This window comes from Maylandia zebra, linkage group LG5 (genome assembly GCF_041146795.1).
Source record: "Maylandia zebra isolate NMK-2024a linkage group LG5, Mzebra_GT3a, whole genome shotgun sequence".
In the NCBI taxonomy this organism is placed as follows: domain Eukaryota; kingdom Metazoa; phylum Chordata; class Actinopteri; order Cichliformes; family Cichlidae; genus Maylandia; species Maylandia zebra.
In genome coordinates this window covers 26,235,428-26,262,553 of record NC_135171.1, presented here as the reverse complement: position 1 = coordinate 26,262,553, position 27,126 = coordinate 26,235,428, and the positions used below count along the sequence as shown (strand labels likewise).

Sequence of the window (27,126 nt, the reverse complement as noted above, 5' to 3'; positions counted from 1 at the left end):
GTCTCCCTCCACTGGCCCACTGAACATGCAAGCCTGAGAAGCTAAAACCATGCCAGCCGAGCACTCTGTTGAGATTGCCTGATGTTTAAGTTGGCCGCCCTCTCAAGCACCAGGGATCTTGCTTAGTTTCAAACAACACAAAGTGAAATGTGAAGGTGAAATCTTCTTTTGGCACACCACAGAGTCACTCACTGTTCAAGATTATTGTGATACATTGCCCACAATAAAAGTTTGACCACGATACAGCAATTTCGTGATACTAAAAATACTGCAAAATAGCTATACGTAACGCGTCACCATATCTAAACCTGGAGGAGAAAAACCTCCCTATCCGGGTCTCTGTCACAGGTGCAGCAGTGTGATGCTAAATTTATGGTCTATTGGTTGTGTCTGATTTGAAGGTATTTTGCCACAGAGAGACAACAGGGAGGGATTTTCACCCTATGCAAATATTCTTGTGTGCAGTCCTCCAGAAACACAACAGCCCACACATTTGACCTACAAACAGCGTCTTCAAACATGGGTGACACTGTGCATTGGTCAAATGCTGATTGGTTGAAAGGTGAGCCAGAACAAAGAAAGGAGCAGTCTTCAGAGTGAAGCCTGAAAAAACATCAAGAATAAAAAAAATACAGCATAAGAAGCACAGACAACGGCTGCAGGTGACATGTTTTTGATGTTTTTAATATCTGGTTTTACTTCAGCTCAGCTTGTTATAACGGTCTCTTCTACGGTGGCCCTGAGAGGTCAAATGGACTGCTACTTAACACCAGCAAACAGAAAAACCCTGCAAAAGCACACAAAACAAAACGGAAGTCTTTCTGGGAACATAATAATGTGGCGAACCAGCTGTGGAAGTGACAGAAACCAGAACACGAGGGTTCATCAGTGTTGTCAGGGATTACATGATGAAGGTATTATGTGTTGTAATCGCATGATTCATATAATTTGCAGCTGCAGTCTGTTTGACCTCTTGGAGCTACCGTACTCTTCTCTACATCGGCAAGGACCAAGAACAGAACGAGCAAGAGTGTCCCACAGATGGGTTGTTTGTGACACTGCCCCCTGGTGACAGTAAACAGCTACAACATGTAGACAACAGTCATTAGCAGAGATGCTTAGACATCACTTTTCTCCCCAGTCACCTCTTCCAGCTCTTCGGAGGGACACCGAGTAGCTTCCAAGCCAGCAGAGAGTCTTAATCTTTCCAGCGTGTCCAGGGTTTGCCCTGGGTTGGACATGCCAGAAACACCTCACTTGGGAGGCATCCTCAAAACACCTCCGCTGGCTCCTTTCAATATCGAGGAATACCGAGCTCCACAGCCCAGAGACCATTTGGAGGAAACTCATTTGGTGACATAAATAAAATGTCAATTCAATTAGTTGTTTAAGTTGTCTGCCATTTTATCCTTATGAGTTTTTCTTCTTCTCTGGTTAACTTATATTGACGATCCCCTCATTCGTTTGATAAGGACCACAAGAAAGAGTCATGAATTTGTGAGTCTGGTGAGTTAAGCTGCCGTGGGAATCTTTTTTGAAGAACTTGTTAAGAAATAACAGCATCGGGCACCAGATTTTGATACCATATTGAAAAAGGAAGCTTGGAAAATATCGCCAAACCATTATTTTGTCCCACTCTGAATTCACACACACAGATAAATTACTCATTACCCCTGCTTCAGACCTTTTTTTTCTCCAAGGTGCAAGAAGCCGTTAATGGAATCTTATTAAACCATAAAACAAAAGCGAATTTTTTCCGCTCCATTGACAGACTACAAACCCCTGACTCTTTTAAGTGATGCATTTTTCTAGTCAATTTTAAAACCATGTCAAATTTGGTTTTAAATCAATATTCATTCCCTTAATGTGCGGTAGTACTTTCTGGGTCCGCCTCACCCTGGAAGATTCATGGCAGTCTCGGGGACATTACAAACAGGACTTTCTCTATCCTGATCCTTGAAACAAAACACAAAGAGAGAGATCGATAAAAATTCATAATGCTTAATGTACAAATTCCAAATCACTTTATCCGCCACGACTTATAGTGAGGTCAGTGTTTTTATCGTTCCTCGTTTGCGAATCCTCTTTATCAAAATATAGCTTTGGGGAGGATTTTTACAGGAAAGAGACACTGCTCTAATGCAACTGCCATCATTTAGGGAATTAAAAATCATTCAAATGGACTGCATAATTGTGCAGCGTCTGCTGCTATACTGCTATACTCATCAAACAGACATGTCGGAAAATGCACTCCTTAATTACCTCCTCAAAGCGCAGAGTCGGCTAACCATTAAGAAATTAAGTCAACTATTGTCATTGGTCCAAAATATATGAAAATTGGCTTGTGCAGCAAACATTAGGTTGGTACATGCAGGTCTAAAATAAAAGCAGAACACCTACTAAAATCTCAAACTACTTGGATTCTGTTGCCCATAATACACGCCGCTGTTTGCCAAGGAAAAACACCTCACAGGGTTAGTGTGTGCTGCACCGCATATTACCATGATCTCTCTTTGTGGTGAAATTTGATCTACTTCACTAAACATTCCCCATAGCGCTGCTGTCTAAATGCATAATAAATTCTATTTTAATAATTAATTATATGTTAAATACATTGAAATTATAAGTTTTTTCCAGCTATTCAAGTTTGTCTGGTTAATGGTAATTATCATTTCATCCATTTGCCCCTTCAAGACCATATTTACATAAGGCTACAGATTAGATGTCAGTTAAATATACCTGTGCTGGCAAGTGCTCTTTCAGTTTAAATGAGCATGACACCGCTGCACTGTATCCACCTACACATCATGTCTCCTTCTCCGGTGACCTATGCCTATTTTTTTTAATCGTGCCCTGCTGTCACATAAGCCCTGCTGGTATCAGTTTCTCTCTACTTTTTTATTATGTTTACCTGATGAAAGGCAAACTTATCTCCATCATCGCTGTACATACACTCATAAAAAACCACAACAAATAAAGGCCGATAGTACTGTAGGGTACTCATCTATCCGACAGGTTGGCCATTACAATCTCCTTCAACAAGCAGATGAGGTTTCTGTTTACTCCGGGAGAGGATTGAGCAGCGCTGTCAGCTAGACTAAGCTCTGGCCGGCCAATGAGAATTGTGCTGGAGGAGTATTGGGTGTAGACTGACAGCGCATGGTAATGCTGGCATGAAGGGCCTGAGGAGCTTTAAATACCCTTTACCTAGAGGTTGGAGATGAGTGACCATCATCGCTGAAGGGCCATAAGTACATCAGCCTGTGTGAAATTATATTTGAGGGCTTTAGAGCTTGACTCGCTCAGGTAATGGGGCAGCTACCGGAGGGAAAAAAACACACAAACGCAGTCGCTGGCAACTCTTCTGAAAATCATATGCAGTGTTTCAGCTGAGGCAAACCACTTCAGGCACTCTGGGCTTGTAAAAATAAATAACAGCAGAAATATTAGAGGTCTGTTCACTTACTGATGTGCTGTGCATCTATAATCCAACTATAGCTATGAAATCCAACTAAGCCTACCAATATGAGTAGTGAATTTAACTGTACTTGATGCACATAATTGGATTTTTGAATATGTTTTGTCTAGTTTCATATAAAATAAATACAAAATAAGTACTTTATTCAGATATAATCAAGAATACTGAATTCAATACTGAATACTGATGCTGGTCAACACTCTCCACTTCAAATACTGCAGTAAAGCCTGTCCATGTTTTCATCTATTTCTATTTTTACACAGTAGCTCTTGCAGTACTTAGACCACTAAATACTAAAGCTAAACTAAAACTAAAAGTCCCCCCTGGAGCTCCAGTTTGGCATATTTACATATATCATGTGGAGAATCCCTTCCCTTCCACTGCAATCAGGATTAATGTGCATAAAAATACAGATTGTTATATAAACTGATTTAAATGGGACAATAATGTGAACATTTGGAAAATATAAGAACAAACTAAGAATCCTTCAGTGCGAATGGAAAGGTGAGCGCTGCATAGCTGCGTAAGGCTGACTCATTGTTTTCGTGGTCACTGTAGTCAGTCTTTTAAGGAAGTAGAATTTTGGTTCAGATGACACTATATCTGAATGGATGCTTACCTGACTGCATTGTCAACTGCCCATAATAAAATACACTTTGCCATGTTACATCATCTGCAGTAATACTGGTATAAATTCTTACGTGATCTAAAACTGTCATATCCCAATATCATTGGTGTAGTTTATGGTCCCTCATCCTTGTCTGGAGCCTGTTTGAGAGCAAGAGACACGTGTCACCTCCCGTGATGACTTAGTATCTAAAAAGGGAGCTCCTTCAACTTCTAAACAACTACAGTGCTATGCAAAATATACAAGAAAACTGTTCCCGCTAAAGGTGGAAACGGCAAACTTGTTTCACCACTGGAGACAAAAGCACACCTTTGAGCACAACCTGACTATGAAGTAGGAGATATGAGCAGCTGGTGATGTAAAGTAAACAAAAGACTCCACCGAGCAGCGCTGGAGCACTCACTAGTTGCACTCCATTTGACAGAAACAGCATCAGTGGATAGAAATTACTGATGTGCTTACACGGTGAAAAAGCAGCTGCTTACAGTTCCAAAATATTTTTCAGTTTTACTATTTGACAATATTGTGCAGCTTACCATGAGATCTAAGGTTAAGTTACTTTAACTACTGTTATATTAAAGTATTAAGCAGTTATTTTATATTTTTACTTAATGTTTCCAGAGAAAACACTACTTAGTATACTACTTACATCTGACTTACACTGTGTCACAATAGATTTATTAGAGGAATCCACATTTTTACCTTCTGCAGGACCAAAGCAATTTTTGTGTAAATCAACCCCAGGGGTTTCCAATTCAAGTGATGTTGAATCCCAGGGCTAAAACCCAGGGCTGGTGATGTGGAGTAGGACTCTTTCAATCCAATATATTGTAGAGTACAACTCAAGTAAAAAAAAAAGAAGCTCAAGTAAAGGGTAAGGGTTAAATTGAATTCAGGAAGAGTACTTAAACTTATTTATTTCCCCCCACTATATAGGGCAGCTTCTGCAGTTCACATCACCACAATATAAAGGCAACAAATACAAATCATTTTATGCATTTATAGACACGAAAGTAGGCCGATGATTGATGTCGTCCCCCCCCACTGAAAGATTAGAGGCATGGTTAAGTCCCATTTATAATACACAGACATGACAGCTCTGAGCAGCATTTTACAGTATAAAAATTACAATCAAAACAGACAAGATGTGGATGTGACTGTTAAGCGGTGCCCGTCCTTTTTTTGTAAAGAGGAATGATATTCACGTACTGGAAAATGTGGAGCAAATTAGCAGCGTTAATCAGTTATGCTGTTGGCTGGAATCTGTGACGCTTAGACAGCTTTCTGTGCAGGCCTGTCATTCTCACAGGAAAAGAGGAGAGGTGGCTCTCCAGAGCGCCTCTGACGGCCAGTCAAACCTTCTGCCGCTAACGCTCACACAGGATACGACAGTATCTCTGCCAATCGCCACCAATATGCTTTCACTGGCAGTCGGGACATTCAAGTTCTGAAAAATTGCACACACAGCGAGAGATACAAATGTGCTTGTCTGCAAACTCACACCCTCTGTGCAGCGTCGCACATACTCACATTCTCATCATTAGCCCTGATGACTGGTTTCAATGTGCCAAGCCCTAAGTGTCACTGTAAACACGCAGATGGAAAGACAGAGGGTGACAAGACTTCAAAAAAAAAAAAGACTGTTAAAAAGTGGTATGCAGATTCAGCTGGCTTCAAATTTTCATCAAAGCAGTCCACCGCTCTGCAAGTCAATTTCCATACTATTTTTTTTTTAAATTGTTAATGCTGCATAACATTTCAGTACCGACTCATGTTATCACACAAACCTTGAATATTTCAAAATGTTCCTCCTGTCATCAACAGAGCAGAGGAAAGGCAAAACAGTGAAAATGATAAAAAAATGAAAACCATTTCTCTCTGCCTCTGACACTTTTTATAAAGACTTGTTTGTTGACTTTTTTTTTTGCTATGTTTGCCGGTAGCACTGATGTTCCTCAGCAGTGCTGATGTTATTGTGCCTTCGCCTGTGTCTAAAGGAGAGGACTGCTTATCTCTCTGTGAAGTCAGCCACAATAGGCCACATCTGGCTGCGGCGACGCAGAAGTTGACAGAGACTGATGCCACATCATTAAGGAATATTAGTGGGTTCTGTCGAGCAGACCGGGCTTCCAGAGGCCCCAGGAAGAGTTCAATAAGAAAGAACACATAGGGAGCAGCGGGCCCTCAGAGGAGCTCGATAAGACACAACACACCAGAAAGCTCTTACAGTTCAATAGGACTCTGAGAGTCCAGTCAGATGCAGAAAAAAGCAGACCCTAACTGCTACTGTTAAGTTAGTAACACAAGGAGGTTTTCTATCCCTTTGAGACAGAGGAGGAAAAGAAATGGACAACACGCACCCAATTAATCTGTCGCCTGCTTTGATGACATATACTTTACTCCTATGTCCCTCTTTGCTCCTGTATACCAGGGCAGGCACCGCATCACGCAAACAGATCAGAATGTAGCACACCAGGAAGATGGTTCATACATCTGTATGAGCCAAAAACAATACTGAAGCTTTATGTTTTGCTGTTGAATTTTCTTTGAATTTCTGCACTTTTCATTCAGTGAATGCACATGGACGGCCAGATCACAGCTGAGCAGCCATGACCAAACATGGCAGGTCTGTCAGCTTTTGAATTTCTGCACATAAAGCAGCATAAGGCTGAGAGAAAAATTTTTTGGTGTAGGGCCGTGCTGATGGATGATGACCTTGGAGACCAGAGATCTGAGTGATTGTCAATAGCTTGAGAATCAAGGCGATTTTAGCTCGCTTTCAGAATAATCCATCAAATCAATATCAGCATTAACAATTCATGTTCGGTTAAATATGCCTCGCTATTGTGTAACGTAAGCATCTTTGCATAAAACTGACACACAAGTTTAGGTCGCACCTTTGCCCCATTTGAAATCAAGGTGCGTGCCTGCTAATTTGATTTTAAATTTGTGCTTAAGGTAACTGTGTTTGCAGGGATACTACTTTATGTCCCCCTTAACAACTTTTCATGTCAGCAAAAGACTCACAGCCTATGTGTGGAGGAGTACCACTCTGTACCTGTGTGGGCACAGTGGAGGAGAGACAGACGCCTACTCACATACATCAACATTACATGTCCTCAGGACTATGGACTGGTGTTTTTTTACTCATTCGAGTACCTTACACTACATCCACAGCTACCTTCTTCACACATGTTGATCATATGTTTCTTTTATGCACTCAGGCTTAAAAAAACACTAAAGTCATCTCCTCTGTGGCCAAATGATAAGTAGCACTTATATAGCAGCATTCGACTCCATTTTGAGCGCTCAAATCAGTTTCTACAACAAGTCTCATCCCCCAGTCACACACACATTAATCGCTGCTTTTCACACACACTCACACACTAATAGGTGCCCTGGGAGCAACACGAGGTTCAGTATCATGCCCAAGATCTACTGATCCACCTGTAGACAACCTGCTCTACCACCTGACCCCCAGCCATTCCCAAAATTAAAGCTTATTTAAGGTGGCCTTATGGCCTAAAAATAACAACATCCTCTGGATTAAAAAATATAGGGACTATCCAGTGCAGTTAAATTGCAGTTCCTACGGTGCCTGTACGTGGCATGGCTAAACTGCAAATCTGTAAAGACTCCATTAATACTAAATGCTAAGATGCCATTCACTCCATGCTTTACAGGAGAGGCTTTGCTGACCCATCATAATAATGTCCAACCACACTGCAGACTACAACATGCATCTGTAGTCAGAGTCAGCACACTGAGCTGGCCCCTCTAACATCTACAGCATACAAGAAAAAAGGAACTAAGCAAGAATTGAAAAATATTCCACTTTTCAAAACTACAGCAACCAGCTCTGTGAACGGTTGTGTATTGTTTTTTTAAAAAGAGGTAAACACCCCCCCACCCAAATCTGTTTAAAATGTCAGTGTCTTTACCAACAATTACGTCGTAGAGAAGTTTCTCAAAGCAGTGGTGGGGGCATGCATATGAATGTTTGGTTAATGTCATTCCCCAAATTTAAGTGTACTTGTTTCATTTCAGCTTAGTGAAAGTGTCTGTGTACTGCATTTTGATGTCATTTATGGTCGCACAAGTTCCCCTCCCCTCGCTTTAGATGTGTGTTGGGGAGGGCGGAGCTGAGCAGACGCCACAAAATCTAATAGCTCTCCGACTTCAATCAAACTCAATTTTCACTTTTATAGAAGGCAAAATCACGGAAGCTGCATAAACTGCTCCTCTGGCTATCCTTGTCAGTGCTGGGAAGGCTGTGTGTGTGTGTGTGTGTGTGTGTGTGTGTGTGTGTGTGTGTGTGTGTGTGTGTGTGTGTGTGTGTGTGTGTGTCCTCCTGCGTAAACTGAAAATTGAAAACGAGCCCACATTTTTGTTTCAAAACTAGAATATAATTTTGTCATTTATTTGTTGTCTTTATACTTTTTTCATTAAAACATTGAAGGCAATAATTTGCAAATCATTGCTTCCTGTTTTTATTTACTCTTTACGCATCGTGCCAATTTGGTCGTGAGCGGGTTTGCGGGGCTTGTTTAAAAGCGGCTTTAGAAATGTTGGCGAAAAAACAGCTGCTCTACACATGAAATGCTTTCAAAGAATATTAAAATAGTGACAGAGGTGCAAATGAGCCTGGGTCAGCCACAAAGTGTCACAGCCAGATATTGTTGGGCATTGAGTAGAGGCGGGGGGGGAAAGAAAGAAAAATAAACATCTGAGTACAGCCTCAGAGGCAATCCAGGGTGCCTGTCCCAACACAAAGTAAATCAGAGCAGACTCCATCCGGGCACCCATCATGTGAGAGTAAGGCTGGGCTAAATATTTACATAAACCCCATGGGGAGAGTTTGAAACCGGAGCAAGAAAGAAACAGAAGGATGAAATCCGGCAGAGGGGGATTGGGGGTAAGGGTGTGTTGGCTTCTGTAACATTATCAGAGGGATTGTCATCCAGTGATACAAACAGGTTTAAACAAAGGGAAACAACATTTGCATACACACAACCAAAGCCACACACACGTGAACAAACAGCCCACAGAGACAGGACTTTGCATACGCTTAGCCTCGCTTAATCTCCGTGCTGACATAGCCTATTCACCTGCAGGTACGGTCTCATACAAATCTCATCAGACTATTTAAATTCGCCATCTTTCCCCACATTTTAGTTGGACGTGCAGTGATAGTGATCGAACAGAGCTTACTCGTGTCACATTTTACAAGATACGGAGGTCCCCAAAGTGTTTGCACTTGTAGTGATGTAAAAATCTGGGTCATAATTTACTCAACATTATAGCTCAACCATCCCGGAATAAAACACCCTTTACAAGAAGTGTCGCACAACTTAACTAATTCAAAAAAAGAGAAAAAAGAAGATTTTAAAAATGACTCTTTTAAAAAACAATGCATGCCAATACTGCATGTGGGGATGTGAGGGGACGTTCGCTATGCTGAACCGCAAATCTGACCAACTGGACAGATGGAGCCCACAGCAATCTTTTAACTGCCAGGTTTAGTATGAATTCATTAATTAGCCCTGTCAACACAACCAAAGGGTCATGCAGAAGTGGTGTGTGATCCCAGAATTGTTCGCTGAAAACCAGCCAGCCGGTTAGCAAATATCGGACTGAGGGATTCATAGTAAGTGACTTGTTGGAGCGGGGAAGGACGAAGGTAAATGTGGGGCAGCCTCACCCCTGCTCCTCTCCTCCCTTCCATCCTGCCTCAGTCAGGGTATTTGTCTTTTAGACAGAGATAAACTGCAGCCTTTTTATTAACTTGCTGATGGTAGGGAATTGTTTTTTCCATCCACTAGCTTTTCTCAAATAGACAGCAGCAAAAATATCCTCCCTATAATTCTTCCATCGCCCATTTCTCTTATTTTCTTGACTTCCTCAGCCCCCTCCCCATCAACACCCCCTATTCAATAGTTTATGCGGCACTAAAACTGCCTGCATATTGTCACAGTAATGTCTCTGTCAGGGCCTGCTGTATATCACACATACAATCATCCAAATTTCATCTCCCATCCCATCGCATTAACTCACAGCAGCAGCAAAGTAACATGTGATCAGTGTCAGCCTGTGCGAGAGCATGTGTGAGCATGTACCTTATTGGGTGGCATACGTGCTTCATTTTGTGTGTGACTCTAGATGTTGCGGTATATATATGTTGGTTTAATTAGCGTTTGAGTGGCTGTGTTTTCACTGTGTGTGTGTTTGAATGGCCACGGCGGTCCTCTTGATGAGGAGACAGAGCCCCAGGGGGCTTCTCTTTCTGTATTGTCTCCTCCACTTCCTCCTCATTTGACTAATTACTGCGCAACTTCCACGCCACTGATGAAGCCTGGCAGCTGTCCATCAGTCTGTTAGGTTGACTTGTTTTAAACCATTGATACGAAGGGTTAGCAGGAAAATGTACTTTGACAGGAACTAGACTTCTCTCAGCATGACTTTCAGCACATCCACAAATACTATAGCAAAGATAGCAGCTTTGGTTCATTATGTTTTTAAATATCCAATGTCCAATTGCATTATTTTTGGTTTGCAGTTCACTGCTCATGCTAATGTTCTTAGGTAATCTGTGACACAAAATATAGGCACTGCTGCTTTTACACGCAATCTGTCTGTTTCTGTCCGTTAGCTCATATCTATACAGCATCTGTTACACCGAAGCCTAATCTGTCCTACGCTGTATAAACTGCTCCTCCGGTCTCTGACCATCTCTGCCAAGCTTTAGTGTTAGATTTTAACCTGGAGTGACTATCCGTTTCCACCGCGCTGGACTATACGTATTAAAAAAAATACTACCTTCCTGGCAGCGTTACTGCTTTTGTCAGCTCTTTAAATAAGACGAGTTAACCTAAATCTCCCCTGTTAAGTTCTCCCTTGTAAAACATGAGTAAATATGAGATGAATAATGAGCTAAGAGTAAGCAACTTGCACAGCCAGAAACAGCCAAGCATGGATCAGCTATAATTTGGAGATAAGGCTTCATAGAGGTATTAGAGCAGCAGAGGTCAATGAGGAGCTATTATATAATTCAAATGGCTTAAAAGATGCACAGCAGTGGAATTCAGTACTCGTTATCATAAAATACAGATGATATGTCACACAGAGTAACCTTGCAAAAGAAAAAAAAATCTGCATCTTAGTAATGTTTATTACTGAGTCATTTTTTTTATTATGATTTTAGTCTGATTTCAAAATAAATGTTCATTTTTAAGAGCTTTTGGGAATAGTTGCAAGGATGCAGGGTTCTCTTTTAGCCTTCAGCAGCTGATGTCTCAGCTGACACATGCATATGCATCTTATGGGGAACTAGAGGTTGCAGCTTTTAAATTGCTACAGTTAATGTACATCTGCAAGCTGCTTTGCAACTCTCCTCTTACACCTGAATTACATTTATGAACCTTTTTTCAAATCAACTTGATTACAACCCAAAACGCATTAGCATGTGGAGCAATTTAGGGTTCTCCGTTTTCCTCGAGAACGCTGAAAGATGTAGGCGGGAACAGTAAGGAAATTGCACCAGCAGCCTTACAATTAACAGGCGACCCAGTTAACCACCTGAAATACATCTGCCTAATCCTAGCAGCAATCTGGCACATTTCATCTTGCATTTCATCTTGTTTTAAAGCTTTTACCACGAACAAATGGAATTATCCCATCCATCTGTTGTTGTGCTCTGAGAAAAATATATTTTTGGCAAAATCTGAGGATTAATGTTTTATGCAGTGAACTTCTTGATTTAAGCTAGGGGACTCAACATGTTTTTGTCATTGGATGAAAAGAAAATCCTTAATAAGCTTTCAGCATATTGTTGGTTTTCTGAAAGGTAACGGAAACTCCTTTTTACCCTTTTAGCCTTAAAAATCTGACATAACAATAATAAAAAAAAAAAAAAATCAAGTTCAGGCCAGGAAATGGGCCAAGCATAGGTCAGACTAAATCAGAGTAATATAAAGAAGAATAAAGAATAAAAATCCACACTGGAATCAAGATGGCTTAAGGAGACGACTCTAACCTCACTGAGCAGCGTTTGAAAACCCCTGGTAGCCAAAAATCAGGATTGACTTACTTTCACTGAATATGAGCCGCAGCGTATGCAAGTCCTTACCTGGTGGGAGGAGCTTAAAAGACCTTGCCATTTCTAGATTTCTGCCTACTGAAGCTGAAAACACATCTCTTGATGCTGCCTTTAAATTAGCTACCAAATTTAAATCAAATGGTTGGTGAGTTAAGTTTAGCTTTTGACTCTGCAGGCCCGGCGCCTACCTGAGTGACAGCCGCTATGACAGCCATTTTATTCTGGCCAACTTATCTGTCTTACCACAGGCAGAAGAGAGCAGAGAGGGAGAAATCCAAAGACAATTTAAACTCACAGTGCCGATTACATTTCAAACCTCCCAGACTGAATATTTAACCCTCTTGCCTTTCGATAAGTGATAGGGGGATTTTCACTGACTCAGGAACTCAATTTAACCTCCCCTCTGAGAGACATGGCTGCAGAAACGTCCTATAGGCTTGCCCTTGGTGACGGCCAAACCTCTTCCTCCCTCCTTCCCGCTGTGTGACGCTAACAGTGGCTGTCTGCTGGGCCTGATAGAGAGTGGCTCCATGCTAAGTCATTACACACGGAGCACAGCCTAATTACACACAGACGGCCCCATGTAACCTGCCAACAGGGTTACTGCTCTTAGAAGTGACTGCATTAAGCATACGGCGACGCAAACCCTTGTGGAGAGATAAGGGACGGCTGGGATGTCTTCGGGTGGAGGTGGGGTTGGGGGCCCTTAACAACCCTCCATATCTAACCCGCAGAGATGTCAGAGTCGCATCCAGCCCTGTTCGCTCCCTCAGCAACTCGCAGCCCTAACAGCCCTAACAGGTTTGCAGTGACACACTAAACTGGACAAGCTCTCAGCGGAAGGCAGATAGTTCTCCATATTGAACATCACAGGGCCACTTTTACAGCATGCCAATTCCTGCCAAACTGGCTGTTTCCATGGAAACATAGCACTTAATGACCGATAACAGAGAACGACCTGGGAAAAAAGGGAGTTGAGAGCAAGCGAGAAAGAGAAAGCCACTGACAGAGAGAGATGGCGAGAGAAAGACGGAGATCTTGTGGAACAAAAGAAGCAATTTAGTATCGGAGGACAGCGTGAAGCCTGATTATGTCGTCAGTGTAAATGATCATTAATTTCCTTCTGTCCAGCTGGGCCAGATTAATGCCTACCCATTCTGCAGGGTAGAAAGAGAGCCTGGGCTTAACCATTTCATGGGACACCCCTACGACAGCAAGCGTGGCCTGAAAAAGAGCTGTGGCTTGACCACACCGGCACCTATAACTGGATATACGTGGATAGTGGATACTGTCACTCTGTCAGTTTGCCTATTGTTTTGAATTTTTCATTAGTCTGGCAATGAAAACCAACCATCACCACAAAGTAAAACCAGAAAATAAATAATAATAATAATTAATGAGCTGGAAACTGTTTCATCAAATGCAGCAGTTCCTTGCATTGTCGTTTTTGTGAACTCTACTTCAGCTTTAAATATTTAGCTTAACCCAAATCCAGTTCTTTATCATTTCCATTCTCTTAATCTGCAATGTGCCCGAACCAGCAATTTATCTAAGAGCAGAAAAAAAAGATGAGATTCTGCATTTTCCACTACAAATCTGATCCAATCCATAATATTTTTCCATGTTGTTTTGAAGCTGGCCCCTAGTGGTTATTCCCATTAAAACAATGGTTTCAATTTGCTATATTGCAGCATGCATGAGGAATTAGGACCTCCAGTGCATGACTAAACTGATAACCAGAGAGCTTCTGTGTTAAATGAACCATTATTATAATATTCTGTGCATTTTTACACTAACTGAAAATATTAGCCTGATTAATTTAGAATATATAAACCTAATCCTACAGCTGTCATTAGCTATGAGGCCTGTAGTGATGACCTGTTAGTGTGACATTAATATGTAAATATTTGACACAACACTGACAGGTCAGATGTAAAATCTCACACGTGAGCACCAATCACATCACACTCACTCTCTCACACACACACACACACACACATACACACACACACCATGCACCTTAATGTCTCTCTGCACAGCTTAGTCGGTGGTTTCCACATAACTGGATCTGATCCCTCTCAACAGAAGCAGCACACTGTTTGGCTGCTGAAAGCCCACACTTTCACTCCTCTTTGCATGAGCTGATCTGATTATTCATAAAGCAAGCAATTACACATCCATTAAAATTGCAAATACAAAATCCAGGATTGGCAAAAGTTTCACGTGAATTAGGTTAGTTTCCGAAAACATCCGCAACCTGTGAGACAAAACGCATTCAAAAATAATTGTTGACTGAAATCCTATTAAAAATTTAGACCCTCAGAACCTGAAGACAAAACTGTGGCCACAAACTAAAAAGCTTTAAACGTCTTCATTCTTGAGTAAGTGTGCCTCCAAAGACACTGCCAATCTCGTATGAACAAACTGTAGTGTTTCCTCTGTTAAAAGCCAGTAGTCAACTAAAAGCTGGCTCTCCAATAATGGCACAGGGTGTGGTCAAGAGCCTGGTAATGGACCTGTAAGCTGTTTCCCAACCACGATTAAATCGTAAAAATAGGTACTGATTGCCTGGCACCAAACCGGTGAAACAGGGATGGTACTAGATTCCTGGCATTATGTAAAGTGTATACTGCATGTAATGCACTGTGCATTTCTACTACCTTAATAATGCATTCAGGAATATGACAACACTGTTTCCAATACTTCTTGTTCTTTCTTTACTTTTAATTCATTTACTGTGATACGCTTTGCTTTTCCCTGTCTTTTATCCCATTAGGCTGCTACTTGCCATCTAATGTTCACAATAAAAGTAGTGAGTAGTGACCACTGAAATACTACAGACCTTTAATTTGACAGTTACAGGAAGCACTGAGTTTGTACTAACAGCATAACAAACCACCTTTAACAGAGAAAACTAGGGCAGATCCTAAAATAACGCTTTATGAAAAAGATAATCGCTCAAGTCCCTGCTATGAAAGAAAAACGACTTAATATCAGCAATTATATACGAGCCTGCTTCAAATACAGGCCCATTACTTTTTCCAGGCAGGGTGACGTTACGTCGTCACGTAAAACATTGTTACTGTGTTTCTTCCAGAGACGGCTGGCAAAGATACAGGTTTCTTAGGTTCTTTCCAAAAAGACAACTGGTTGTAACTGATTACATTATGCAATGTGCGTGTGTGTGTGTGCGTGTGTGTGTGTGTGTGTGTGCGTACTTTGTTGGTTGTCTACCTGTTTTATGAAGTGTGTAATTGAGCTTTCAGTGTCCTGAATGTAAATGTTTAATAATAGTCTCATTCCAGCCTTTTCTTCATTCTTTCAGCCAAATGTGATGCTACATTTTACAAAGGCGTCTTTTTTTCACTGACTTTACATTACTTTGAGTTCTTACTGTGGCTTTACATAGTAGATTTTTGTTATTTGTAATCATCAAAGTCAACTTCCTTGTTAATTCCTATATGCTGTAATTACAGGGTTTACACAGGAAAATGAAATGTCATCTCTCTCTGACCCACAGGGTGCAACGAGAATGAATCAAAAAAATAAATGAAATTAAATCGAGAGCTACGAGATGTGAGATAAATAAGAATTACATAAGATTTATATTAAAACCTACAAATAATGTTTGCTCTTTAGATATAAAAATATGAGCTATAGGAGGTTTCTTAAAGGTTTATACAGCATTAAAGTTCTTTGTATAAACATATGAAGTATACATTAATTATTAAAATGAATCAATAAAAAACCTATAATGTGTAACTGTCCATCTTTATCTATAGTTTCACATGTACAATCACAGTATACTAATGCGTTATTGCTGAAAATATAGAACAAATGATTAAATATACAAGACAGAAACAAAACTAGTACTGATTAATTAAAACAACTGTACAATGAATACAGTGAACTTGAATGCTTACTCAGGGACAGGCACGACTAATAGTATCTGGCAAACCCTTTTTTTGGGAAACACACATAAGAGCTTTTAGCTTTTAGCTTCCTTGTGTTATCCTGAAAATTCTGACTCCAAACCATTTTTTGGAGCCAACGCTGCTTGCCATATTCCTTCCGAAGGAAACTCAATTTTGACAATTTAGAACAACAAATTCAGAGAGTCAGAGAGACGACTTCAATTCCCCCGAAGTTGCGTGGCCCAAACGGAGACAACATTCAAGAAAGAGCTGTCGATCAGCATTTGTACAAAGCGTGTGACTGTGCAACGATCAATGCCTTGAACACGAGGGCTGCTCTTTGAAAGGCTCTACAAACACACTATTAAAACAGAGATCAATGCAGGGCCTTCCTTACTATGTTATCATACGACACAGACACGCATGCTGGGTCCTAACGACTGCTTAGTACTCCTAAAAACCAAACAAAAACACATTTAACACAACCTTTCAGGATCAAGGCTAAGACCCTCAGTAATGAGCATGCGGTCTGTAACTGTGCCGCTCCTTTTATTTCACAGCTAAACACTGCTAAAGGGTTTGACTCACAAAAACATTTTTCACAAAACTAAGTGCAGAGAATTATTCCCAATGTCAAAATAATCCAAAATAATCCAGGTTGCCTTAAAATAAACCTTAATTTCAGCCTAAAAATGATCAGTTTTGAAAGTCACAATCTATTTTCTTTCTCACTCATAGCATCAAAATGAATATCTCTGGGACAGAATATATCATAGTTTGTTATCGTAAAGATTATTTATAAGGATGAGCCTTGGTTCTCGCTATGTCATCTATATTACATGATAAACTGCAGCTAAATGTCTGATTTCCTGCAGCAAGGCACAGAGCTGTGGAGATATACTGAAGAAAGATGTCACTGTTTCATCATTTATGTCTCATATGTATGCTCGAGTGTTTGTGTGTGGCAGAAATATTTGATGCAGAGCGACTGTGAACCAGCCTGACTGATGGCTGAAAAGAATGATCCTCTTTAGAGCCAGAAAGTTTACGCTTTGGTGCACAAATTTGAAAAGCTACAGTACAAAGGAAAATGTTTCATAAAATGCTCATTCTTCAAGCTGTAAGTTTCAATTTCCACTTTAGTGGCTCTGTCATTGTGGAGTCTTTAAGTCTGTGAAGAAAAAGGCGAGCAGAGTCTGACCAAGACTGTGTGGTTTCCTTTTATATGAGTTATCTGAGTATTATAAGCAGAATGTGGCATTTTTAAATCTCTAGTTCAACGATAACTTGTGGAGATACTTTTACCTGCACAACAATCATATAAAGTCTCTTTTACATAAATTGACTTATTTATTGTAACCATTATTTAGTTTGATGTTTCAGCTTAGTTTGGTTTATAAATGATCCCCTTCAGTCCATTGCATTAATCATGATCCATATTGATGATTGATTGGCCAATGTGGTGGGGCGTGGTCTGCGGTGCCGTGCAGGGAGGGCGAACGCACCTGCACAGCATCCTTAATCACGCCCGCCTAGTTAAAAACACGAGGACTCAGGGGTTGGTGGGTGTTGTAGTGTGACAAATATTGAATAAAATGGCTCAAACCTATGATCCCTGGACCCGCCGTGTCTCATTCACACCACAGCCAATTAATCATTTGTTTAGATACTATAGCACAACGAAGAGTAGCAGGGAGAGGAAGGAGAGAGGAAGGTCTGTTTGAGCCAAACCCGGACTGCTGCATTTGGCTCTTGTGGCATATACACCTTCTGGTGCCTCCAGTTACTAGTTTTGTCTTAAATTGTCACTGATTAAAGTCACAAGCAATAACACCATTTCCAAAAACTCCAACACGTGCAACGTTAATAACACTCTTTTCAGGGTTAAATTAAACTAAACTATTGAGGTACGGTCACTATTTCTGCCTTTCTGTTCTACTTCAGTTGGACATATTAGAAATGACTTAGCTGCTCGATATTCTTTACTTATCTATTTTAGAAAGCCTGATGGTGAACTCAACTATTGTGTTCCTAAACCCCTACCACTCCATACCATAGTACCATTTTCAAATTCAAATGAATGTATTTGTGGAGTAATTATTACAGCAATCCATGCATTTTCTGCTTATCCAGTTCAGTTGGGCTGAACATACAGTGAGAGGCAGGCGACACCACAGTGAGACAGACAACCTCTCATACTTTCACTTACAGTAAGTTTACAATCACCAGTTAACCTAGTTAACCGAACATACATGTCTTTGGACTGCAAAGGAAAACAATCTAACTACACACAGGCAGCTGGTTCACTCAAACCCATGACGACATAAAGTTTTGCAAAATCACACACTGCATAAATACATCTTAACCCTTTAAGACCTACCATAGAACCAAGTCCTCCAGGGCTTATATCATATTTTTACATGTTGTAGTGCCATTTTTTGGAGCATTTCAAGTTGATATACATCAATACAACCATTATAGCCCAAATTTTAATAATATGTATGCATTAAGTTTATAGTAATTACATAAATTGCAAAAAAGTGCAATAAACTACAAAAAAATTGAAAATCGTTTTTGTTTTTTTTACCATATATTTCTAGTTAGAGAAATTTAAGAGGCTTATCCCTCAAAACTGTAAATACAAAAAGGTTGCACAAAATAGTTTCCCACCACAGGAAATTTATTTTAAGTGTCTTCATAGTTTTATTTTTGAAATACACCAATTGCAGGAATGCAGGAAAAACGAAAATAAATATTATACTGCAAATTTGCAAAAAAAAAAACAGCATGTGCATCAAAATAAACTATTTCCAGCAGTGCAATTTTTGTTCTATGCATTCCAGAAATGACACAGAAAGTCATAAAGTCAAACATAACTTTTAAAAACACCAGTAAAGGCTCGCTAGGCCCTGATGGTAAAAAACTATATTTCCGCAAAATGGCGTCACTTCCGGTTTCGGGCAGGTCATGCGATAGTTCGCGCTGATGGACGTAGGAAGTGTTACAAACAGCTGATCAGATCGCCAAAGCGTGTTTCTGGAATATTATGTTTTTTGTTGCTGCAAGTGCTTTTTATGCAGTTTTTGCAAAGCTTTATGTGGAAGGAAACTGTGAACTAGGACAAGCTGATGGCATAAGATGTAAGTACAACTCCTCCGGTTTCATATGCAAAACAAATTATTGCGCTAGCTTATGTGGTTGCAGTGCTACCGGGATTTTAAAATAGTTAAGCAAAACAGAGCGTGCCTGCTCCGACCGGCTTTAAAGGGTTAAAATCTCAAGTTTTTATAGCGTAAAGTCAAAAAATATAAGATAATAATAAAATACACCATTTTAGTATCTAATGCTTCAAGGTCATAGGTCAGCGTGTTGTTAGAAAAGCAGGCGGATGTCAGCATGTAATAAAAACATCATTAAACATCAAAGTTTTAGTATAGCCTTTGCCTTTCAGGGGTGAGTTGCTCTCTGAGTGCGCTTGTTCCCACTGTCGCCAAGTGCTTGCTCACGGGGGGTCGTCTGATTGTCGGGGTTTGTTCTGTATTACTGTAAGATCTTTACCTTATAATATAAACCACCTTGAGGCAACTGTTGTGATTTGGTGCTATATAAATAAAACTGAACTGAACTGAATCAGTGCTAAGCACCATCCCACCTACTGTTATTATGTGACTTTAAATGGATTCTTAATGGCCAGAACATAGTTTAACCATTTAGCAAGTAAATCTCTCCCCCCCAAAATAATGCATTTTTTCAGCTGTTTCACAGTAAAAGCTATATTAAAGTGTGCCGTATACAAAAAGAGAAGTGCAGAGTTGACCTCAGCCTTGCCTATCAACTCACACAGAGGCTGTATAGTTGAGTCACAAAGAGAACTGTGACTAAAAGCTGCTAATTTGAGTGCAGCAGTCCACTACATACAGAGAGACTCTAGCTGTGTTAGACACATGCCTTTTGAGACACCAGCCAACTGTATCTTAATGGCATGAGAGCCATAGAAAGAAGTGACTAAGAGCCAGTTTGAAAATAGACATGCAGACGTTGGTATGGCAAAATAGGAGTGACTAAACCCCAGAGTGAGTCTGGACCACGGAGCTGGTGTGCAGCTTCCATGTCTGCATGTCATTAGCTCATATCTTCTGGTCTCGTTGGCAGTGCTCAAACGCTAAGGTGTCCCAGCAGAAGGCTGAACTAGTCCACACATTTAACAGTGAATTTAACATTACAGACCCCAGAGGCCATACGGGGTTTTCATCACTAGGATTTCATCACACACACACAACCTCTTGAGCTACATTCACTGTCAAAATCTCTGCAAAAAATACACCACACTGGTGAACAAAAGGGGATTTCACTCTCAGTCTTCATGCTTCCAGATTCTTTCCTCATGTACACAAACTCAGATCTAAGCTCCACCCAGGCACATATATAAACACATGCTTCACTACACTTTTTTTTTTTATCCTTGTGTCTATATCATATGACGAGGCTCAATCAGTCCTGGATGGACTATTCATCCTCCAAATTTGACACTGAATCCTACCCAATAACAAACAGCTTCATCCCTTTTCCCGCTCTGCAGACCATCTTTATCTGGAACAGCTACAAACACACATGCACGCACGCACAATCTACAAATGCACCTAGATCAGTTGAGCTGAGTGCACCTGAATAATTCATATCAGGAAAAATTTACTACGAGCCTTCATTATGAGCAGGGACAAATGCTTGTTTTGTATGGTACAAGAACTATGAGACAGCCCTTCAAAAAAATGCCACCCTATACGCAGTGACCCATTACCATATTATTGGCATGCAGAAGTAAATTACACCAGAAATCAGCCTGAAATTAACTCCGCAGAGCTGTAATAGCTTTTTGCATTCAAGAAAAACACAACATGACACACGGGAGCCTCAAACTAATGAATGGCATTGAATATAAAGCAAATGGCCTGAAATCACGCCAACGGAAGAGGCAACAAGTCGTGCTTCTGGTCATCTCCTCTTTTAGATACAAAAATAGTCCCTCTCAGCCATTACTCACAACCCACTCAAAGTGCGTATGCATATTCATCTAACGAGACTCTTCCTTCTGCCTCTGCTGTCTCCTTTCTCTCTTATTTTGCTCTGTTTTGGACATTGCTGGGCTGCAACCTTTGCTGAGAGGTTGTGTAACACCAGGCAGCAGCAATGTCCAGGCTGTGAGGGCAGAACAAGTAGAAAACACTGCAACCAGGTTATACATGAGCCCATATATAAAACAATCAATTTCAATCGCCAGCACTGATTAAAAAAATAAGTTTGACTATACAGAAGCTTTTGAGAATCCTGCTCACAGTATTTACGACCTCAGTAAACAGTTTATGATCTCGTTTTCTACGTTAAAGTCTTAACTACAACACAATGTTTATATTGTCCTAAATTATGTTTCCATATAGAACAGAACAGGTGACTGGCAAGCTGCTACCTTACTTGTTAGACGCCGACAACCAAAGTGTTTAAATAGACTTACAGCTGGTTAAGTCCATTTTTTTGCGTACGGTCTCTGGTTACATGACTGTCTCTGTCACTGCAGTGCTCTCTGCCTGTGTCATGAATGTATAAAGAGCTGCGTGGCCGCTCGCTTGATGCTGATTTACAGATTACAGAGCGGAGAAGCCACAGTGGACAGGATGACGGCGAGCGCCTCGGATGCATTCACACAAAATCCGGCAATGCGAAGCCTCGCTGCAGGGCAGTGTGAAGGTTTGCAGAGGTGTGGGTGTTTGTATTTCTGTTTTAGAACGCAGCCACTCTCAAACGAGCAGAAAATTGTTTAATTCTCTGATTCACTGCTTTGTTCTCCTTAATGCCGTTGCTTCCAGTCATTCGCTCTTTCATTTGTTCAATCACTCCTCGGTGAGCTGTGGAGCGCAGACCTGTACTACAGGTTTTATGTTTCTGTACTATGAATGTGGTCCAGTTCGTACAGGGGTACATCACCATGGTAACTAATGCTCCAAACCTAATCTGCTTATGTTCCTGATTAGAGATCAACAGGTATGCAATCACTGTCTATTGATCAATCAAATCTCCAGGAAACAGCGTCACCGTTCCTGGAAGTTCTCTTGAAATTCCGTCTAATGTCTCTGTGTTTCCCAGATGAGGATGAGTAATAAATACAGATTCTTGGATGCAATTTTATTCCTTCACTGTAAACTCACACGTTGCCAGCTTTTCTTCCTGCCTTCAAATTGGCTATGCTTCATTAAAATAGTAGCTCTTTCATACTGACTGAAACGTTTAAAGCACAGACATTCAAACCATGCTGTCAGAGTAATATTCTGGGTATGTTGAACTTGTTTTGTAGTGCAAGGTCCAGGTTTGAATGCTGAAAATTCCTTCATAATATCCCTTAAGGTCAATACTACTGATCATTAAAATAAAAGAAACAATAGGCACAAATCTAACTTTCTACAAAATACTACAAAAAAAGATCACTGATGCATTCCTAGAGCACTTAAGGTGTAATTTATCCTCAACTTCTACAACTTATCTCACCTTGAACTACACAGTGACGCACAAGAGCTTTCAAGCACACACTTTTCAGTAGCTCCATTTGCTTTTACATCAGTGGCCTTCATCAGCAGATGGAATTTGCTCAGCTGTCATCGAACTGTAGCTGTTAAATGTTTCCATTGCAGGTGATTTTCATCTTTGAAAAGCGCTGACGTAAATAACACAAAGAGCAATGGCTAAATTCCATTTAGCTGCTTTGGCTTTCAAGTCCTGGTGTTGTGCGAGCTCGATCATTGGTTGAGCTGGTTCACAACTTACTGGATCGCTGAGCGTGCCCATAAATAAAAGACAAAAAGTTTTTTAGAGTGAAGCAACACTGGGTTTCAGGGAAAAAAGAGTGGATTTGTTTTCAATGATACATTAAAATAACAAACTTGATCATAAATGTTGAAGATAATTAATGGGTAATGGAATAATTAGTCAGATGACCATTTATGACTTTAAATGGACTGTGCAGGTATACAGAGGCCCATATTCCACACAGCAACCACCCAGTGGCACACTGTGTTACCTAATGCAAGTTTATCATGTTAAAAGGCTAACTGATCATTAAAACAACCATTTTCCAATTATGCTAACACAGCTGAAAACAGTTATGCTGATTAAAGGAGCAATAAATGTGGCTAGTTAAGTGTCTGGAGCCTCAGCCTTTGTTGCTCGATTACAGTCTTAGAATAGCCACACAAAAAAGGAAAAAGGAAATTTCTAAAGAATGGAGGATATCATATAACACTGTGCACTAAGGCCTGGTGCACAACTGAGCACAAGGTCAGGAACATTAGTTAGTTTGAGACCGATGTCTCACAGGTCTTACCTGAAAAACACGAGTTATGAGTGAAAAGGAAATCCCTGAATCCTTTCTTTTGAGGAAAAGTTGCAAAGGACAAGAAGAGAGACTTTTGCCAGACTAAGATGTGGCTTTTTCTTTTTAGTGGAGTCACCTCTTCACAGGGTAAGGTCTATTCTGAGCATTCTGAACTTGTCATCTATGCTGGCCCAGTGGGCTTGTTCTGGTGAAACCTCACAGCTTGAAATCTTTTTCACGGTTTGGAGGATGGGTTAATGCGTTCTTTGTGATATTTTTCAGGCAGCTTTGCACAGCACCAGTTTTTTAACGCGTGGCAGCAACTGTAGGCAGCGCATGTGCCGAGGCTGTAATTCGTCTGTAAGTGATGGAGGCAGCATACACCCACAAGTGTTCTAGTCTAACCTGACATGCTGAAGGAGGAGGATGCCCACAAGCACAGGTAAAAGTTAACAACAACCCAACTCATTGACAAGAAAGAGTCAGGGATGAACAAAGGGTGATAACTAGAGCCTGTGGAGCGCAGACCTGTACTACCATAGGGCTCTCACCCTATGGTAGCTGGAACACCCTGGACAAGTAGCCAGCCTATGTAGGGCTAACACAGAAAGACAAACAACCAGTCACACTCACATTCATACCTGTAGGCAATTTAGAATCGCCAGTTAACTTAACCCCACTAACTGCATGTCTTTGGACTGTGGGAGGAAGCTGGAGTACCCGGTGAGAAGCAAACACAAGGAGACTCGGGGGGGGGAGGCCCCGGCCTGGTGGTGGACCTTCTTACTGTGAGGCAACAGTGCTAAATTAGTTTGAGACAGATGTCACTGAGCAGTGAAATGGGCTAAAATGGTTGCAGCAGTTAACATTATATAAATGCTTAAGCTAAAGTAATGTGAATAAGATTTCACCTCGTAGTAACGTTAGTAGGCTGCTCGGAAACCACCCCAACACTTCAGTCTGTGTCCTGTCAGTAAAGTACAATGTTAACATTTCCTGTTCTGTTCCTGTTCTAGAAATGAATGAGGTCCAGAATTTTTTCTCTTTACAACATGTGTGCTTCAGTGACCAGCAGAAAAGGCCAGACTTCTGAAGAGATTCGGTACAAAGAAATTCACACCAGAAATTCTGAAAACTGTAAAGTACTTTATTTTGTATAGCTTCCCTCTTTTTCACAGAAGCTACTTTGTATATATATAAATGTGGAAGTTGAATCTTGTCTGGCTGTAAAAAAAATAAAATAAAATAAAACACAAAAGAATTATTCCCTCCCTTGAAATTAAAACGGCAGAAAGAAAAAAAGTTACTCACTCCTGGCCCTGGCTCCACTGTGCCTCTGACTCACTCCTGGTGTCTAAACCAACCAATTATCATTCCTCATGAGTCCTGTGTTAACCTAACCTCCTAAACACAAGCCAGTCAGAGTCACTGCAGAATTCCCAGAATTCCCGTAGTCTTTTCAAAGTAAAAGCCACAATGATCCAGTTTTACTGTCTTGTTCTGACCAAAGTCCAGACCTCATATCTGGATCCAGCCCTGCCTGCACTGTTGGTTTAATTTAAACATATTCCATTATTCTTATCTCATCGTGACATATCTTAAATTGTTCTTATCTTTCATCAAAAATTACGACTATCATTGCTGGATGTCATCACTTGCTGTATCATTTCTTGGCACTTTCCCACAGATGCTTGAGTCTTGTTTTTGTGTTAGTCTTCAATCAACTCTGAGTCCAAGCTTATTTTTTTTCACTGAGAGTCAATTTTAATTTATTTATTTTTAAACATTCGTCACTCCCGTGGAAGCACTTTGGAAAGCTGCACCTCTTCTGGCTTCCTCCTCAAACCTCAGACGCTATTATTCAATTTCGTACAGTCAGGCTTTCTCCTTATTTCTTGCGTAGAGGTGCAGGCTTCTCTCTTACAACATCATCACCACTTCCTCTGCTTCACCTAGATGTAAGTGTGTTTCCTTATATAGAGAAATGGAGGCGGAACAGTATGCAGATAGCATGCAAACTGTATGGAGAATGTACCAGGCTGAGAGCAAAACAGGTGGGTATGCACATTTCATAAATGCAACAATAAATTTTGCATGCAAACATTATTATTTATTTATTTTTCGCACAGGTTAAGAATGATTCCATGCAAATATTCATAAATAAGGCCGTCTAACTTGGAATAATGAGAGTTAAGTTGAGCCATATTATCCATTTTGTGCTCTTTTTTGTGACTCTGTCTTAACCCTGTAAAACCTGAACCATGAAGTAATGGCCAGAATTTTTTTTTTTTTTTACACCAAGTGTTTATTAAATCTTTTATCAATTATATTTAAAAAGATCAAACTGAATATAAATGTGCATATATGAGTTTTAATTTGTATCCTTTTTGCTACATTGTTTATCTTAAACACACAAAAACCTATAAGGGAGTTAGTGTTATGATTCAAAAATCACACTGATGATGTGGAGGTCTCAAAAACTCATGTGTCAAATATGATGTACTTGGCGCAAGAGGGCTGACTAATACATGTTTAAACAGCATTTTGGTAAATATAAGTAAGACACATAGACATATTATAGACATGACTAGAAAGTCTGTTATGCACAAATTTGAGTGGTTTTATGTAATTTTACATATGTTTGCATGTCAGTGAGGGTGTGTAGTATGATCCTGTCTGTGTGCTTACACGCTATAAATATGGATGGGTGAACGCATATGTGTGTGGGTGTATCTGTATTAACAGTGGCCCTATACACTGTTAAATTTAGCTGTCATGGAGAACACTAAGAGTATGACAAATAACCATGAGAAAAGACTTCCTCGTATAGTACTTACAGCAGAGTGTGGGAGTGTGGGTGCAGGTAGCACAGCAGGACGAGGTAAGGTCTCAGTGGATTACTGAACAACCTCTAAAGGAGACAATAAGAGGCCATCAGGGGCGGAGAGGGGAGAGGCTAGATTAATGAAATATGAATGTGTTTACTGAACAGCTGTCATGGCAGCCTACTGATGGCTCAGGGATATTAAAAATACACGGCGCAGCTGATGGCTTCACCTACACTTCAGCGACCCCCGCCATCTTCAGAAACTACTCTAATCAGCACACAAACTCATCGCAATCACAATCACCCACAGAAATGATCATCATCACACTCTTCATCACTATTCCCATCCTCACCATCAGCCATCGCCTGTTCATCTACATTATCGCTTTCATCGCGCGGCGGAATCACGCCGCTGCAGGAAATTGAAGTCGGCCAGATCAATAAATACAATATAAAATTAAATTAGCTGCCAAGATGAGGTGAAAATGTGAGAATAAGTGTTTGGAGGCAAAGGCAGAGGTAACGCTATCCAGTCGAAACAATCAAAAAACACATTTCGGACACAAGCAAACATCGCGGTGAGGCGACAGGCTTCCTGTTATGGATTTATGAAATGAGTTAAAAGAGGTGAGCCACATATGCTTTGATGTTTGTACCTGTGCGCGCGTCTGTGAGTGTGTGCGTGTGTGCGTGTGTGCGTGTGTGCGCGTGACCATGACATCATTTCTGCAGTGTCTAATCAAGGAGAAAGGGAGCCAGCTTTTGCAAGGGAGCTGTAATGTAAACACAATTGACCTGCTTTAATAAGAAAAAACACGATACTT

The 27,126-nt window shown here is 40.6% G+C and overlaps 1 protein-coding gene and 1 long non-coding RNA gene across 4 annotated transcripts in view; one reads left to right on the top strand and one right to left on the bottom strand.

Annotated features, from left to right (window-relative positions):
• Positions 1–27,126, bottom strand: part of cacna2d2a (calcium channel, voltage-dependent, alpha 2/delta subunit 2a) — a 178,077-nt gene that overhangs the window by 126,988 nt on the left and 23,963 nt on the right. The gene's annotated exons all lie outside the window — the stretch shown is intronic.
• Positions 23,319–24,724, top strand: LOC105940866 (uncharacterized). The gene is made up of 3 exons (XR_001167516.3): positions 23,319–23,622; positions 23,758–23,917; positions 24,492–24,724. It is a non-coding gene; the product is annotated as an uncharacterized LOC105940866 (long non-coding RNA).